The sequence below is a fragment of the Psammomys obesus genome, unplaced genomic scaffold (genome assembly GCF_907164565.1).
Source record: "Psammomys obesus unplaced genomic scaffold, mPsaObe1.curated_primary_1811, whole genome shotgun sequence".
Taxonomy (NCBI): Eukaryota; Metazoa; Chordata; class Mammalia; order Rodentia; family Muridae; genus Psammomys; species Psammomys obesus.
The window spans coordinates 45,393,751-45,410,951 of NW_026587216.1; the positions used below are offsets into that span (position 1 = coordinate 45,393,751).

General features: G+C 37.7%; 1 non-coding gene across 1 annotated transcript; it reads right to left on the reverse strand.

Moving 5' to 3' along the window:
• Positions 1–177: 177 nt before the first annotated feature.
• Positions 178–284, reverse strand: LOC129673764 (U6 spliceosomal RNA). Its single transcript, XR_008719698.1, has one exon. It is a non-coding gene; the product is annotated as a U6 spliceosomal RNA (small nuclear RNA).
• Between the last annotated feature and the right edge of the window lie 16,917 nt (positions 285–17,201).

A 17,201-nucleotide genomic window follows, 5' to 3' on the forward strand; every position in this document is an offset into this window, starting at 1 on the left:
ATTTTCTTGTTCTGTTGCTCTCCTTGTGGAGTTCCTGTCCTCTCCAGATCTTACTATTTCCCACTTCTTTCATAAGGTTCCATGCAGTCTGCCCAACAGTTGGCCATAAGTCTCAGCATCTGCTTTGATAGTCTGCAGGGCAGAGCCTTTCAGAGGCCCTCTGTGGCAGGTTCCTAAAAAAATATGTAACGCTTCACGAATTTGCGTGTCATCCTTGCGCAGGGGCCATGCTAATCTTCTCTGTATAGTTCCAATTTTAGTATATGTGCTGCCAAAGCGAGCACGGTAATTCATTTTTTGAGTTCTTTGTATATTTTGCATATTTAGCTCTCTGTTAGATGTAGGGTTGGTGAAGATCCTTTCTCGGTCATTTGATTCTGAGGCCAGTGTCCTTTGCTTTACAGAAGCTTTTATGGTTCATGAGGTCCGTCCCATTTATTGACTGTGGATCTTAGAGCCTGTGCTGTTGGTACTGCCATTGCTTTTTCCAGTAACATTTCTATTTCTTCAACCCCTACTGTTGGTCTCAAGAGATCTGAAATGTAGTTTCCCATCTTTTTAAGGCAGGAAATGTCATTCTATATTCCTAAAATTGTCTTTTGAGGTCGCTTACTGTGATTTGATGATGCCTTTGTGTCTCAGAGGGTCCTGCCTGGTTCATTGCTCTGGGCTAGAGGCTCTTATGGCTCCAAAATCTCCCACGTCTCTCTGGGCATCCAACTGAACTGGAAGATGATCTCATGGAAACTTCTCCTTTTCTGCTTTCTGTCATATGTCTCTGGTCCTCTGTAACATTTCTCTCAGATGTCCTCTGCTTATACTTGTGGGCTTTTTTCTTCTCCAGTCATGTTGGGTTATCCTTCCACCTATGTTGGATGCTATATGTAAAAGTAACTTTTATTTCCCTGATGTAATTGTTGTCTTGGAGGCTTACTGCCTCTGTCAGCTAACCTAGGCCTAGTCCTGGAAACTTCTAGCCTCCATAATCTAATCTAGGCCTAGAACATTTTCAGCCTCTAAGACTTACTGCTGAGTAACATCACTCTTTCTTGCACTTTCTGAGCTCTGGCTGGGTGGTTCAATTCAACTGTTCTGGCTCAAACTCCTCTCCAAGCTCACTGATTCAACCTGGTTTCTCTGTGCTTCTGATTGAATTGCTCTGCTTGGTCTCATATTTATTTTGGCAGTATGTTCTAACCTTTCGGCTCCTTCTCTTTCTCTGCCTCCTTCTGTCTTTACCTGTGTCTAGCTTGTTCTCTCTCTCTGCAACCTGTTTCTGTACAACTGTCCCAGTAAAACAGTTTGCCCCCTCTCTCTCTGCACTGCTCTTCCTTAAGCTTCTTCTCTTTCCCCTGCTGTTCTTATGAGAGGTGGGCATCTCCTATTCTGACTCATTCTGCCAAATCTTTCTCTGCCTCTCAATTTAGATGTCAATTTCAAACATGGATATCTTCTTCTACCAAGTTTACTTTCATTGTTTGGAATTAAAGGTGTGTACTAAAGGTGTGTCTGCATTCCAGCCACATCCCAAAGACCTAGAACTTTTGATGTGATCCTTTGCTACAGCAGCCATGTTTTTGGATAAAATTCCTTTATAAAATAGTGTCTATTTCATTCAAGTTATCCTTATTACTTGCTATCACATATTTGATTTCCTGATAATGTTTTTCTCTCTCTTTAACCATTTTATTTTTGGAGTTTTAGCCAACATTCTAAAAGATTACAAACACTTATTATTTGATGGTAATTTTGTAATTTTGTGATTGTTCGTGTTTATTATATTATTTAAGTAAGATAAATTTTCCTTTGGGCAGCTGCTGGTAGCTATTTCGATTTTAGCTTAGTCATTAACATGAAATTAATTCTATTTTTGTCACAGAGCTGTAATAGGCAAAGTATGTTCTTTATTTAAAACAAACATTTCCATGTTGTCTTAGGAATGAAATACAATGAAATATAATTTGCCAAATGTAAAATGACATTTTTTTCTTTTTGCAAATGTTTTTATTATTATTATTATTATTACTGAGTTAACATCTTAGAATCTTGTAAGAAGGTGAAGCAGGTTCGCTTCATTATTCTAGGCAGTACAATTCCAGCATGCGAACTTACAACATATTAAAGCAAATTTTACATAATAAATACCTAAGGTTTTTTAAAAGATAATTTTCTTTCAACATTCCCATCAATGCTAATAATCCAAAATATTTTTATAATCTTGTGAATTCCATATTTAAGCAGAATGCATGTTTTTTGTCTGACTATTTAAATTTCTGTTTTATGTTGTACTGAAAAAAAGCGATGGCCTTACCTTAGTGGTTACAAAGAAAGCATCAGGTAGGTGCCAAATGGCTTTGTTTTTAAACGCTTTCCCTTCTAGGTCTAAAATGAAATTTTAAAAGTTTCTTTTAAAATTTCAGAAATCTGGGTCATAATTATTTTAGCTTATGGAAACACTTGGTAGCTTGCCATCTTTATTGTATTACTGAGTTCCATTAACCCTGGCATGTTTCCCAAGTTCATCTTCTGTTCCTTAATTGTGCATATGTGATATCAATAAAATAAGTGCATAGTAAAATTATGACTCAGCTGAGCCATTTATCCAAACAAATTGTTATTACTTAAACATCTCCTGTTGCCAAGCATGTTTACAGGTGAAGAAAATGGAAATTCAATTTATATAGTGACTGTTGAAGTAAGTGAAAGAACTTGGCTATTTTGTGGAGAACAGTGGATTCCACAATTATAGAATCTCTCTCCGTCCAGCTAAGGTGAGACATATGATAAGCAACCAGCCAGGGGCAAAGTCTAGGAAGAGCAACTAGAATAGAGGCCACAGTTTGTGTGTGGCCTATTCACAGAACAAGGACAGTTTGTGTTGGGAAGACAAGAGAATTGGAGTGCTTTGCCTCGCAAGTAAAAGGCAGTCAAAATAAACCAAAAATCAGTTAGTCAAATAATGAACTATTATTTATGTTAAACTCTCTTTTCATTGATCATGTCTTTTGGCAAAATTTGAAGTTTATAAACAGCTTTTTTTAAATTTTATTTTTTAAAAAACTATTCACTTTGAAAAAAAAAGTTTTTGAAGGGGTGCCATTTATTTGAGACAGGGTTTCTCTGTGTAGCCTTGGATGTTCTGAAATCACTCTGTAGCCCAGGCTGGCCTCAAATTCAGAGATCTACCTGCCTCAGCTTCCCAGAATGCTGGGATTATAAGCATGTGCCATCTTGTCCCGAACAGGACAGGGGCCTACCACAGAGGGCCTCTGAAAGTATCTACCCAGTAGGGTACTGAAGCAGATGCTGACTCATAGCTAAACTTTGGGTAGAGTGCAGGGAATCTTATGAAAGAAGAGGGAGATAGAAAGACCTGGAGGGGACAGAAGCTCCACAAGGAGAGCAACAGAACCAAAAAATGTGGGCCCAGAGGGTCATTCAGAGACTGATGAATCAACCAAGGACCATGCATGAAGAGGACCTAGACCCTCTGCTCAGATGTAGCCAATGAGCAGCTCAGTCTCCAAGTGGGTTCCCTAATAAGGGGAATAGGGGTTGTCTCTGAGATGAATTCAGTGGCCACCTCTTTGATCACCTCCCCCTTGGAGGGGTATAGCCATGCCAGGCCACAGAGGAAGAGGATACAACTAGTTCTGATGAGATCTGATAGGCTAAGGTCAGAGAGAAGGGGAGGGGCAGCTCCCCTATCAGTGGACTAAGAAAGGGGCATAGGAAGGGAAGAGGAAGGGTGGGTGGGACAAGAAGGAGATGAGAGAGGGGGCTATAACCGGGATACAAAGTGCATAAATTATAATAAATAATAAATAAATAACAATTTAAAATGTAAACAGCCTTTAGTTTACAAGTTACAGGAATTACAAATGAAAGATTCATTTCCCAATATTTAAAACCTATAGAATTGTGTAGAGAATAAAATGCTTATTGTCCATTATATTGACAAGACAGGTTGTCCACAATTTAACCTCATTTCTTCAGAAGGCCTATTTCTTTTTTTATTAATAAAAATTTTTATTGTCATTGGCATTTCCAATGAAAGAGAACATGCAAAAGTGTATGTCCTCTTGTATTTGTTTTGTTTTTGTTGGTGTTTAATTTTTGAGTTCTTTATATACTTTGGATATTAGCCCTGTGTCACATGTAAGTTTGATGAAGATCTTTTCCCATTCTGTAGGCTGAAATGGCCTCTTTCTGTTTTTCATCTTTTTTGCCCTTCTCTCTATGCTTGATTATGCAAGCATCAATAGTACCTGTTGACCCATTTTAACTCTTGTTTAGTTGGTCTTCAATCACACAGTATTATTTGCTAATGGCCTGGTTATTTTTAAATTATATATAGCTATTATATTTCAAAGTTATTTTTAGATTTAAATTTTTTTAGATTATAATATATTCCCATTTCTCTTTTTTCCCTCCTTTCCAGCCCTTCCATACATCCCTTCTTGCTCTTTTTAAATTAATTACCTCTTTTTAAATTAATTGTTATTTGTATATATAGAGATATACATATATGGTCATAATATATACTCCTAAATATAATCTGCTCAGTTTGTATAATGTTACTTGTATGTATTTTATTACTTTTTGTGTATGGCTATTTTTTCCTGCATTTATGTCTAGGCACCATGTGTATACTTGAAGAGGATGTTGGATGCCCTGGAGGTGGAGTTACAGATGGTTGTGAGCTTCCATGTGAGTTCTGGGAATCAACCCAGGGCCCCGTGGAAGATCAGCCAGTGCTCTGTTGAGCCATCTCTCCAGTGCTTTGATGATTTATTTAGAGATAATTTGTGTTTGTAACAAGCAAACACCTTGGGGCATTGGCAATCAGAGCTAACTAAAACAATGTCCAAATTGGCATAATTAAGAGCTGTAGATTTCCTGTGGCTGAAAAGTTATGCTCTTGGGGAATCTCATTTAAATTATGGAGACCCACCATGTCTTCCTGATCCCCTAGTGAAGACTGGAGTTCAATACCTACTCTGTTAGTATAGGATGTCTGTAAAGAGCACTGTATCCTTGCCAGCCACTCAACAGTACCGTTTACAATCAAAAGATGCCTATAGAGTCCATAAAACTGAAATACCTAGAATATTGTTATCTGTCTGTTCATTTGCTTTCTTCTATGTTTCTTGTTTTGTGAAGGTTTTATAATTGTCTTATCATCCCCTATATCAATGCATATTATAAATAGTGTTCTCCAATGGGTCCTCTTTTTCTTGGTTGTATAATTGACTTATGGTTAAATTTCTGTTTTTGTATTTGGCTTATCCGTACAGCTATTAAGTCTAGAACCATGAGTTTCTATTATCAAACTCTGCTCTAGGAACTAGGTGTGCAATTCTTTGTCACTGTGAAGTTTACACTGTCTATATGATGTAATTATATTATAAACATGGTGTTAATCATGTGAAGCATCACAAAGTGTAAATGGTAATAAACAGTAGGACAGTAGAATGAAACAAAGAAACTGGGAATGCACAGCCAGCTGCCATTTGATTTCCCACCAGTCTTAGAAAGAAGGCAAAGCAGTCACAGAAAAGGGGCTTAAAATTGTAGGTTTTTTTGTTTGTTTGTTTGTTTGTTTGTTTAAACCACAGCTAGATTTAACAGATAATTAGGAAATGGCAGGAGTTAGGAGTTTATGTCTATTTGTATCTTTAACATTTCTTTACTTCCTCTGAATTGAAGATAATCTTGTGGCTAGTAAACATCTTCCATGTAAAATTCTCCAATTATTTATAAAACTGTGATCACTTAACTGTAACATAGGATAAGAAAAATCACTATTGACTTTATTAATGAGTAGTAAACTTGATGTAAATTAAGATGAATGATTCATCCAAATAGGGAAAAAAAATGAAGGGAGAAAGATATGACTTCAAATCTGTCTTTACTACAGAGCTAAATCAATATTAAAATGTATCAACTCTTCAGTTTTGCTTAGCTCAAGAGTAAGCCCATCTACTTCATTGGTGGATATATAAAAAGGTAAATTACGTTAGAGAAAACACAAAAGTAACACCTTTGTAGTAAAGACTAAATATGTAAACCTAACTGGCTGAGTACATTTAGTGTTGCTAAGATGTTCATATTTTTAGCGTGAACCACTTGCTACTGGATAACCAACTATGGGTTTCCTCTCTGGAGATGGCGCTCTCTCAGCGGTCATTAGTTAATTGCCTGTAGCTCTTCATCTAGGGGTTGGGACCCATGAGAGCTTTACCTTCAACTTGACTTGTAAAGTAGTGTCATTATTGAGATCTTGTTTAGGCACCCATATGTTTGAGAGTTTATGGGTATAGTATACACGTATCACATATAGATTGCATAATTACGCAGCATCTGTGCTGATCCTCTTGGCTTTTAGAATCTGCCTTTCCCTTCCACATGTGTAGAAGTCATGTTGTACTTGTGTCATCTGAGGCTGGGTACACATCAGTCAGTGGTTCTCTGATTTTTAGCCTATTTGTGGCTTTCTGTAATGGTCTGTGCTTGGTGCAAAATTAAATTTCTTTTTATAGGAGTTTTTCTCTTTGTAGACCAGGCTGGCCTGGAACTCACAGAGATCCATCTACCTCTGCCTCTGTCTCCTGAGTGCTGCATGTGGCTACCAGGCCCTGCCTAAAATTAATCTTTTTTCTTTTACTTATTACAATTTATTTACTTTGCATCCCAGCTGTAGCTCCCTCTCATCTCCTCCTCGTCCATGGGAGAAGAGTCCTCCCTCCCTCTTCTCCCATGCCCCTTCCTCAGTCCACTGATAGGTGAGATCTGCCTCCCCTTCCATCTGACCCTAGGCTATCAGGTCTCATCAAGACTGGCTGCTTTTTTTTAAAAAATCATGAGAGCTATGTTTATTCATGAGTATAAGGATAAATATTAAGAATGCAGTTAGAAATTATTTAGGTTTGGAAAAGTGGTAACAGCTGTTCTTTTCTGGGGACCATGGCCTAATCAGCCATGGGCATTGGCTAGCTTTACAGTATTAAGTATAAATTCTCTTCTTGTTGAGTGGGCCTTCATTTCAGTTAAACAGTTGTTGGTTAACCCTGAAATTAACGTGTCTATATTTGGAGGTATCCTGCTATTCTAATCGTTGTTGTAGTTCATAGGTGTCACAGTTGAGCAGGACTGTTTATTACTTTCTTCCTTGGCAGCTTGCAAGGCACCTTTTGGTACTGTGAAAGCTAGTTCTCAGGGTGGAGACACCTGGGTCAGATGCAGATTCCTCCTAGTCCTGTGTCTGCAGTGTATGGTGTTTTCAGCAGTCAGGACAGATCTTTAAATTGTGGAAAATAAACAAAGGCAATGACAATGTATATGATATATATGATATGACAATATATATGATAATAGATGGTTTTGGAGATCCCCTGAACTTCCCTGATCCACAATGCAAAGGGAGGATTTACTTGCCTGGTATTGGTGTTTTTGTTGGATATTCTATGGCTCTCACTAGGAAACCCTCGTGGTACAATTATATTTAATTATATGTTGTACATATAAAAAATGTGATTTTGGTCAAACACAAAATAGCAAGACTACTTATGACTTTTTCAAACATTCTTAGTGTTATTCATCTCTCCTCCTACCATCTCCCTCTGTATTTCCTTCCTTTCCAAATTCCAGGTTAAGCCCTCCTCTCCGTTCCTCATTTTTCCCCTTTTCTGCCTTCATAGCACTGATTATCCTTTATAGACCATCTCCTCTAACCTCCATAGTTCCTTTTACTCTCTTGTTTCTGTAACTGTACTTACATGTGAAGATTTTGAGCTAGGAACCACAAATGAGAGAGAAGATGTGGTCTGGGTTAGTGCATTTGGTATAGTATTTTATAGTTCTAGCCATTAACTAGAAAATTGCATGATTTTGGTTATCTTCTAAATGAACAGTGTTGTGCAGTATGCATGTACTATGTTACCCATTTATCAGGACATTCATGGTTATTTCTATTTCTTGGCTATTATGAATAAAGCAGCAATGAACACTGCTGAGGAAGAATCTGTGGAGAAGAATATTGAGACCTTTGAATGGATGACAAGACTTGGTATAGCTGGATTATATGGGCAATGTGTTTTTATCTTTTTGATATGTATATTCTTTTCTTATGTTAAAATTTAATTTAAACTTAAGTTGTTCTAGCAAATTATTGAAACTTAGAAAGCATCAAGAACCCCTAAATTAGTAAATATCTGTCGTAAGTTAGGATGAATTGGAGACTTATGTTCTTATACTGTATCTGAAATGGAAATGACCTTTGTATAATACTATCCCATTCAAACTGTTACATTTGGCTCAACAAATTTGGTTGGAAGTCATTGAAATCACATATACAGTATGCAGTAAATAGTAGGTGTGGATATAATGACTATTTTAATTTTAAGGAAATATCAGTGTGATCGGAATGGAAGCCTAGATACTGTCACATGTGAATAATTTAAGTTTATAAATTTACACAAGCCAATGAATAATTAAGAAATTTGGTGAAAGTAATTTCCTTACAGTTAAACTGCATGCTTATTGAGTACTTTTACATTTGTACTTTTTGATGATTTGAGTGACTTATGTTTGAAAACTGCTCTTCCACTGTGTGATTCAATACTGTTAACAAGAACAATACTTCCAGGAATGTCTTCTTGTAATCTATATGTTAGAAGTCTTTATTTAAATTCACTTCAAGCACTTAACATTTGCCCGAAAGCACTCTCTGCACTAAGCATAATGCTTAGACAGAGATATAAAGTCAAATAAGACAAGATCTCTTCACTCTGGAGCTCATTATCTACTGGGAATACTAATGAACATCATGCAGAAGATGGACTTAATAAATGCTTTCCCATAGTCACAATCAAAATATCACAAGAGGATAGGGGATGAAAACAATACAAGACATTCAACTCTTAAGATAAACTTATATTCATGATACAATGCAAATATAAATGAAACTCCTGAAGTCACTCCTAGGGATTTCTTCCTTTTACAAGTGTAGTACACTCAATCCACTAGTCCATGGTTTATTAGCCCGTGGTTCCCATGTAGTCTGTGGTCCTAGAAATCGTTTATCCTCCATTTATTGTTAGCTATTAAAAAAAAACCCTGGTGAGTATATATTTATTCTAAATTGTATTTTTTAAGTATCAGCATCATTTTTCCATCAACATATCTTAAAGGAAAGCAATGTTTAATTCTGAGAGAAATAATTTTTTTATTGTTTAATTATCGACTTGTTTGACTGTGCTAGTATAATTAACAGTATTGATCTTTGTTTATAAGATACTGGCTTAAGATGGGACATATTGAAATTGAAAAGTGGGTGGGTATTCCAAAGCTACAGTTCTATCTATTTATCTATTTATTTATTTATTTATCTATTTATTTATTTATTTATTTATTTATTTATTTATTGGAGTTATATGCAATCAGGGAAATCTACAAATCTGGAAAAAAATCTGATTTTAGTAATCCCGAACATATTTAACAATAATGATGAATTTCTGGAAAATGTTGGCAATTTACTGTCAGCTCCAAAAAGAAGTGTGAGACGATAGTTTTTCAGGCTACTAAATACTGATTGTCTATATAGACCCAGTGGTGATTAGGTTTGTTTGTTCGTTTGCTTGCTTTTGTCAGTGTGACCCAGCTAGAGTCATCTAAGAAGAAGAAACATCAATGAGAAAATTTCTCCATCAGACTGGCCTGTAGGAAAACCTGTGGGGCATCTTTTTGATCGATAATTGATAAGAGAGGGCCATCCCATTGTGGGTATTGCTGCACTGAAAAAGCAGTCCTGAGTGGTTTTAGAAAGCAGACTGAGCAAGCCATGAATAGGAAAGCAACAAAACAGCACTCCCGCATGGTTACTGCTTCAGTCCCTGCCTCCAAGGTTCCTGCTCTGCTTGAGTTCCTCTGATTTCTTTCCATGATAGACTATAGGCAGGTAGTTGACATCAAGCCTTTTCTCCTCAAGTTGCTTTTGACCATGGTGTTTTACCACAATAGTAGAGAGAAAATTAAGACAACCCCCATTTTCATATATTAACCCCACAATCCCCAAACATTAGTGTCTTTATTACAGAGAAAGGAGACACATTCCTCCCTCCATTTGTTCTTCCTGCTCCATCCTCTTCTCCTCCCTCCCTCATTCCATTCTTCATTCTTTTAGCACAGACTTATGCCAATCAAGGAAATAAACTTTCCTCTACACTGAAGGTTCCCTGGTCTTTAATTTCTCAGGCTTCAGAAGAGTGAGAAACAAAATTTCTGTTGTTTAAGCTCTTTTGTGTCTGATACATTGTTAAGATAGCCTAGGCCACTAAGGTATGTAACATGGATTTTTCCAAAAATAATTGGATTTGTCCTTACATTTCCACCCTTGTCTTTCAGAAGCACTGTGCTCATGGTCTTTATTTTATGCTCATGATTTTATACATAGTAAGAAGAGCATTTAATAGTGTTTTTTTGCACTTACACTGTGTATCTGTCTGTAATAACCTTTAAATTTTGATTTGCTCTATGAAAACTTGCCTATTTCTAAAGGCCCATAGGATTAACTATTATCAAACTATTCTCTCTCACATCTTATAATCATCACTGCAATAGATAGCTGACAAAATGGTGCCTAGTGGTACCTACCTCCTGTTATTCAAATAGTGTATAAAACTTACTTCCCTTTGAGACTGAACTAGTGATTGGTATTCAACAGGCAGAATATAGTAATAGTGTTGGGAAATCATTATAAAGATTATCTTATGGAAGATTGAAATTACTGTATCCAGTTTTTTTTTTTATTTCATTTTAGCAGGTTCTTTACAGTGTAATGACTTCTGCTGGGAGAAAGTGCTAGAAAATCTATTTTGACAGTACAATGTGCTAGACTTCTTTAGCTCCTTGGGTTTTATTTGCGCTCAGTCACCATTGACTACTGGAGAGGATGGCCTTATTCCAGTTTTGTTAATGTTTTCAAGTTATCTCTTGTTATTACACAGATCTATTGTCTATTTTGGGGTTTTTCTGTTTTCAGATTCACTGGATGTTCTCATTCCTTCTGCTTCTTCCTCTGAGACCAAAGTTAAAAACTTTTGACAAATTCTCACATTTGTTCTTTGACAAACATACCTGTTCTAGTTTGTAACTATAGTCTCATATCCTTAATTTTATTTATTGGGAATCCTAACAGATCTAAAAATTACTGGCCAGAATCATAGCTGCAGTTGAGGAGTTCTCTACTAGCTTTATCTTTTAATGAATGTCTCCTTTATTCCAGAGGAGAAAACTTGTCTCTACTCTGTATCTATTTGCTTCTGAAGGTGTTGAAACTATCTCTATGTTCTAAAGCTGGGTAAATACCACAAGGCATGGAAACCAAACCAAACCAAACAAAATTGCATATTCCAATAGCAATGGGTTCAATGAAAACCATGAGACCATGGAGCATAATAATTTGCTATCACTATTTTAAAAGGACAAATTTTATTTTTGAGAAAATATGAATTGATTGGCTGTAATATGAACTCATAGGTTCAAGCAGAGCCATATAAAGGGAAAAGCAATCAAGTTACCATGATGTCATTGAGTCCTCCTGGTCAAGCTGTGCCTAAAGAAATTATACTCCACAGGAATTTCAGTTATCTGAGCCAATATATATTTCCCATCCATGAGTAAATATTACTGTTTTTTTTTTTTCTTTCACTTGTAACTGAGATGGTCCCAAATGACACAATCCCATATTATTATAGTTCGAACTTTCCTCAGTACGGGTCATAGAAGAACATGCACAGACTTTACACAGGAAAAAGAAGGATCAGATAGTAATGACCTTTGACTGTCAGGAGACACATTTCTTTTTCTGTGAAATTAAGGAGAGATTGAGGAAAGGAGAACCAACAGAGAAAACTGGATGCTTGACTGTGGGCTTTGTTGAGGAAAAGCCCAAAGTAAACTATGTGTCCACTGCTAGTCTGGTCTAAAGTTAAGGTTGGTGGGAGACCGTGAGGGCCTACACCAAGGCTCCAAGTTCCCCTGAAGTATGCCCTGTTGTGTTTCAGGGGGCATATGGACTATTGGAGAGGTTCTGATTATCTTAATACAGCCACATTACCTTGTACCAGTCTTTGCTCTCTGTTTATTCCGACAATAATGGTAGCTCCCAGTCAGTGTTTATAACGATCTAGCCTCCAAGATGCCCTTTTCTTATGTGAAATCACTTACATAAACATAAGAAAATAATTCAAAATGTAGTTAAAATTATATTTTGTCTGTTTTTTTTTGTGGGTCAGAAAAGAGAAACTCAGAAAAGTAAAATATAATTTTAATTAATATATAGCTTCGATAGAGAAGACTCAGAATCTAAGTCTATGCCTCCTGGGTCCAGAGCCTGTGCTTCTAACCTAATATTGCCCTGTGCCTTCATTTTACCTATAAGGAAGGAAATGTATGAACACTGTACCTACCACGGTTCTTGGGAAGCTCAGTGAGGAAAATAGGGTACATATGGTATTCCAAGCTTAGTATTTTGTCTTCCTCTAAGCTATAGAGAACATTTATGCTAGCACACAGGTATTGGTAAGAGGTTTTCTCATTCCCATACTTATAAATGTCCTGAGCTCTTAGATCTTATGGTCCACTAGGTTTGAAGCTATCCTACTAGACATAGTAGAGAGCCACTTGACGGGCACCTTCCAAGCCTGAATACCACTAATGTGATCCGTGGTTAGAGCCACACTTGCTTTTCCTGGTGCCAAAGCTGCATACTCTTTGGCCTTTATCTGGTGATAAGAAACTTGTTCCTCTGTATGGCTCGATTGCCACCCTGTTTTCCATGTGAATCCTTCTCACCTCTCCACCTCCAGGCTTCCATTTACTTATACTAAAGTCTTTGTTGGTCTGTGAAACTCAGTGTTAGAATTAGAGTCAACCAAAACCCAGTCTCATTTCTCGGAAGTGAAGAAAAGCTTAAACTTCCAACACTCTAAGAATATGGTGAAGTGAGGGGTTGGTATGTTCTAACTGTTTGATTTAATGTGAGAAGGATAGATGGACACAACAGCTGTTTCTGTAATTAAGAAGGTGGAATACTCACATCCTGTCACATCACGTGAAAGTGCTCCTAGAACAGAAAAATGATACCAAGATGCAAAGGAGCATATAGGCCTGTCTCAAGTCTTAGTGCATCCAGATTTAGTGACTTTTTCTGAATTCTCTCATCTATAAAAATTCTAGGAATGATGCTAGACATACAGCAGGAACACAGGCCTTAAGATTAGCTCAGAGTTCTTAGTAATTCTTCAACCGAGCACATGTGCTAATAAATATTCAGCATCAGAAAATTCCCAGTGGTGCACTAACACTTCACACACATTTACTCCTTGCCTCTTTAGTAAATCACTTGTTAAACTGATGGTCCAAAGAGCACTAATAGTTTTAGAATTCATAGTATTAGGGAGAATGAAGTGCTATACTTAAAAGCAAACAATGAATTGCAAAGATATCAGAAACGAGATACCAATTTTTACCATAGATGTTAAAAATAATTTGATCATGTATAAAGTATAATAAATATTCCTAAGTCATGACTTATGTTTCTCATGTGCTAGTAAACTGACATTCTACATGACAACAGTAAGACTGCCATCTGGGAGTGAGCAGTTGTGTGTGTGTGTGTGTGTGTGTGTGTATTTCATGGTCATATGACTCCAGAAATATAGGCAAGAATAAGAAGAAGCTGAATGGATTGCCAATCAATGGAACAACAACAATAGCAGCAGCAGCAGCAGCAGCAGCAGCAGCAGCACAACAACAAGAACAACTACTAAGAGGGAAAATGAAAAAACAACATTAGGGTACTAAGAAAACATGGTTTTGAGTAAAAATGGAAATAAGATTTCATTCATGGATAAGGGGAAGTTTTCCACAGTCACAATTGAGGCTTCTCTCCCAAGTCTGTGAGGCACAGCAGGAAGGCACAAGAATCATGGGTAAAATTTTCAAAAGCTAACTTTATTTTGTGATATCGGGGAGAGGTTTACAAGTTTAGAGATGCTGATTTGCTTCCGGGAACAAACAAACAAACAAACAAACAAACACCAACCAAAGGAGTATAAGAATTGGTTTAAGACACTGGACACCCAGGTGGTACATGCATCTCATGGCAACAGAAAGAGACATTTAATACAGCCTCTAAGGTAGTTAGGGAGTTCTGGGAAACAGGGCTGTGCTGGGCTTGAGGATTACAGTGCAAAACTGTAAGCCGTTTCTAGTTCCTGCAAGGAAGCTTTCAAGAGAAGTAAACACAGCAGTTGTGCCCAATTCGTGAACCCCAAAAGACCAGGAATAAATAGACCATGCTGTAAATACATGAGGTTTTTTAATTACAAGTTACAAGCTGCAGCTTGGGCTCACCCCCCCCCCCCCACACACACACCGCCTGCAGTGGTGAGAGCTGAGAGCCTCTGGCTCAGGTTAGTTGGGTGATTTAAAGATTCTGGTCCCTCCCAGCATGCCCCAAGCAGGGGTGATTCCTGCCTGGCAAACATCTATTGGTCGAAAGGCAGAAGGGATGTTGCATTTTGAATTGATTGGCTATAGGAAGGTCCCCAAACCATTAATGATCTGGTGTCCCTCCCTAGGTGGGGGGGTGACTAGTTTCCTAGCAACTTTATCTCTAGTGGGCAGGAAAAGAATGCAGGGCATACTGGACATGCCTCCACCTGGCTAGCCTTCATTCAGGCTTTAAACTTTAAAATAATAGCCACTGAGTTTTTAATCTTTTGGTTTCTCACAGGAACTGTGACATCCGGGGTGAGATGCAGGAATGTGAAATAGCAGGATCAGGGGCGACTCTGCTTCCCTGTCAACAGCACTGGACTTGAAGATTTTCCAAAGCTGCTTCTTTGGAAGATTCTTCCATCAGAAGGCAACAATTCAGAAAATTGTCCAATTAAGGTGTGTGTGTGTGTGTGTGTGTGTGAACTTCTGCTGGGCATTTTGTTGAGTTGATGGTAGTCTGAATAGACAGGTGCTCACCCCAATCTCTGCACCTTATTTTTTTTTTTTTTTTTTACTATATCACTATCAAATTGCAAAATGTTGCCCAAACCTTATTGGTATTAGAAAATCTGGATAGTTTTCTTCTTAAAAGTAGCAACAGTATTTTAATTGTGATAATTTATATTTTGTTCAGTTGTTAATCGTCATTGCTTAAAAACAAAGCCGTGCTAGAAAGTTTAATATGACGTACTGCCCATGGCGCATATTGGCTCTCCCCGACTTTTATTGCGGCACCAGCACACCCTGTTGTTCTTGCGGTCTTCTGAGACATAACGGGGTTTACATTTTAGAAAGAGTAAAGATTTCACTGTGCAAGATACAGGGGAGGACCATAAGGAGGTCTGCTTATTCCAAATGTACTGGTTAGGTAATTTCCAACAACTCGAATGAGCTTAGAAATGAACGCTTTTCCACCCAAGCCTCCATATGTGACCTCCATCCTGGACGACGGTTTATTGAGAGTCCTGCAGGAGAAACAGTTAAGGCAACTTTTTACTCACAGTCACTGGAGTATAATGAATGTTAGCTGTTTTACATTACTAAATATTTTAGATGGTAATACAAGGAGCAGAAGCTAAGTTAATGGCAAACAGGCAAGCAAGCAGAGAAACGTAGTTTTGGATTGTGTTACAATGTATGATAAAATCAAATAGGGAAATATTATTGTAGTTGATACAGCGCTCCTTTAGATGGAGCAATCAAAGAAGGTCTGACTCAAGAATGGTAAGTTTATTAAAACTCAAAGAATGAAAGGAAGCTGGCAACTGTGAAGCAGAATAAGAAGTAGAAAGATGGCTAGTTAGGCAGAGAAAATATTTAATGTAAATTCCCCAAGATAAGAAAAGTCCTTGAGGGCTTCTGGGCAAGCTCTGGACTCAGGGTGAGGATGGGACTCATTCTGAGGCAAGATCTGCTGGCACGTGGGGAATCTCCACATCTGCCAGAGACTCAGAGAAAAGCAGAGACACAGGTTGCTGGCTAACTCTGAACTGTGGTAGGGACCACTGGTACCCAAAGAGCTCCACATCTGTCAGGACCTCTTCAGACCCAGGCAGGAGCTCTGAGTTGACACTGGAATGAATAAAGAACCATGAAATTGGGAAAGAATTTTTTATAGCTAATCATCTGAGAGAGGATTAGTGTCTAAAAGTGTAAAAAGCTAAAAAAAAAAAAAATCAACCACAATGACAACTAACATTAAGGAAATGAACAATCCATTTAAAAGTAGACCATGAAACCTAACAGAAAACTGTCAAAAGAAGAAATGCAACAAGCTTGGAAATAGTTAAAAATGTGTTCAACATCCTTAGCCATTAAGGAAATGGAGATTAAAATTACCTAGATATTCCATTTGATCCCATCATCATCAGTGTGAGAAATAAAATATTAACATCTCAAAGAGACCAGTGACAATGAAGCAGTTTTTAAAATAAAAGTCTGAAGAAAGAAACACCAGCTTGGCAAAAAGGCAAAAGTGCTGATATGTTGACTGGGCACAGGACAGTAGTTTTAAAATTCCTCGTGAAAGGAAACTCCTGTTTTCTCCACACATCAGGACCTGACCATTTCCCAGATTGCCTGTTACTGGCACAAAGCCTTAGGACACAAAGCCTTATCTAATGGATAGTTGTGTGTGTGTGTGGGGGGGGTGGAGGTGGCTTGAGAAATCCCCTTCCCCTTTCATTTCCTAATCCTGGGCTCAGTTACTTCGCAGACTACCTGTAACTTTCTGACATCCAAACTGTAGGACTAGCAGGAGCCAGCGCCAGCTAGGAGAGAGGCAGGCTTAGTGTCTTCTGTTTAAACGTGTGATGATGCTCCCCACACTGAAAATGCACTGTAGTGGTTTATTTCTCACATCAGCAACACAAATGACAGCAAATGCTGGTGATTCCATGGGGAAAGAAAAACAACCGAATGCAGTTGGTGGGGATGAAAGAACTGGAAAGTGCTGTGAAATACTTTCTTGCCCAGGAGCAAAGCCCATAAAATCCAGCACAGACGGAGTAGATCATCACTAGGCCTCACTCCTTATAAGGAGCTACTTGCAGTTAAGAGTTTTTGGGAATGGAAGAATCACCTTTTTTATATCTATCTATCTATCTATCTATCTATCTATCTATCTATCTATCTAT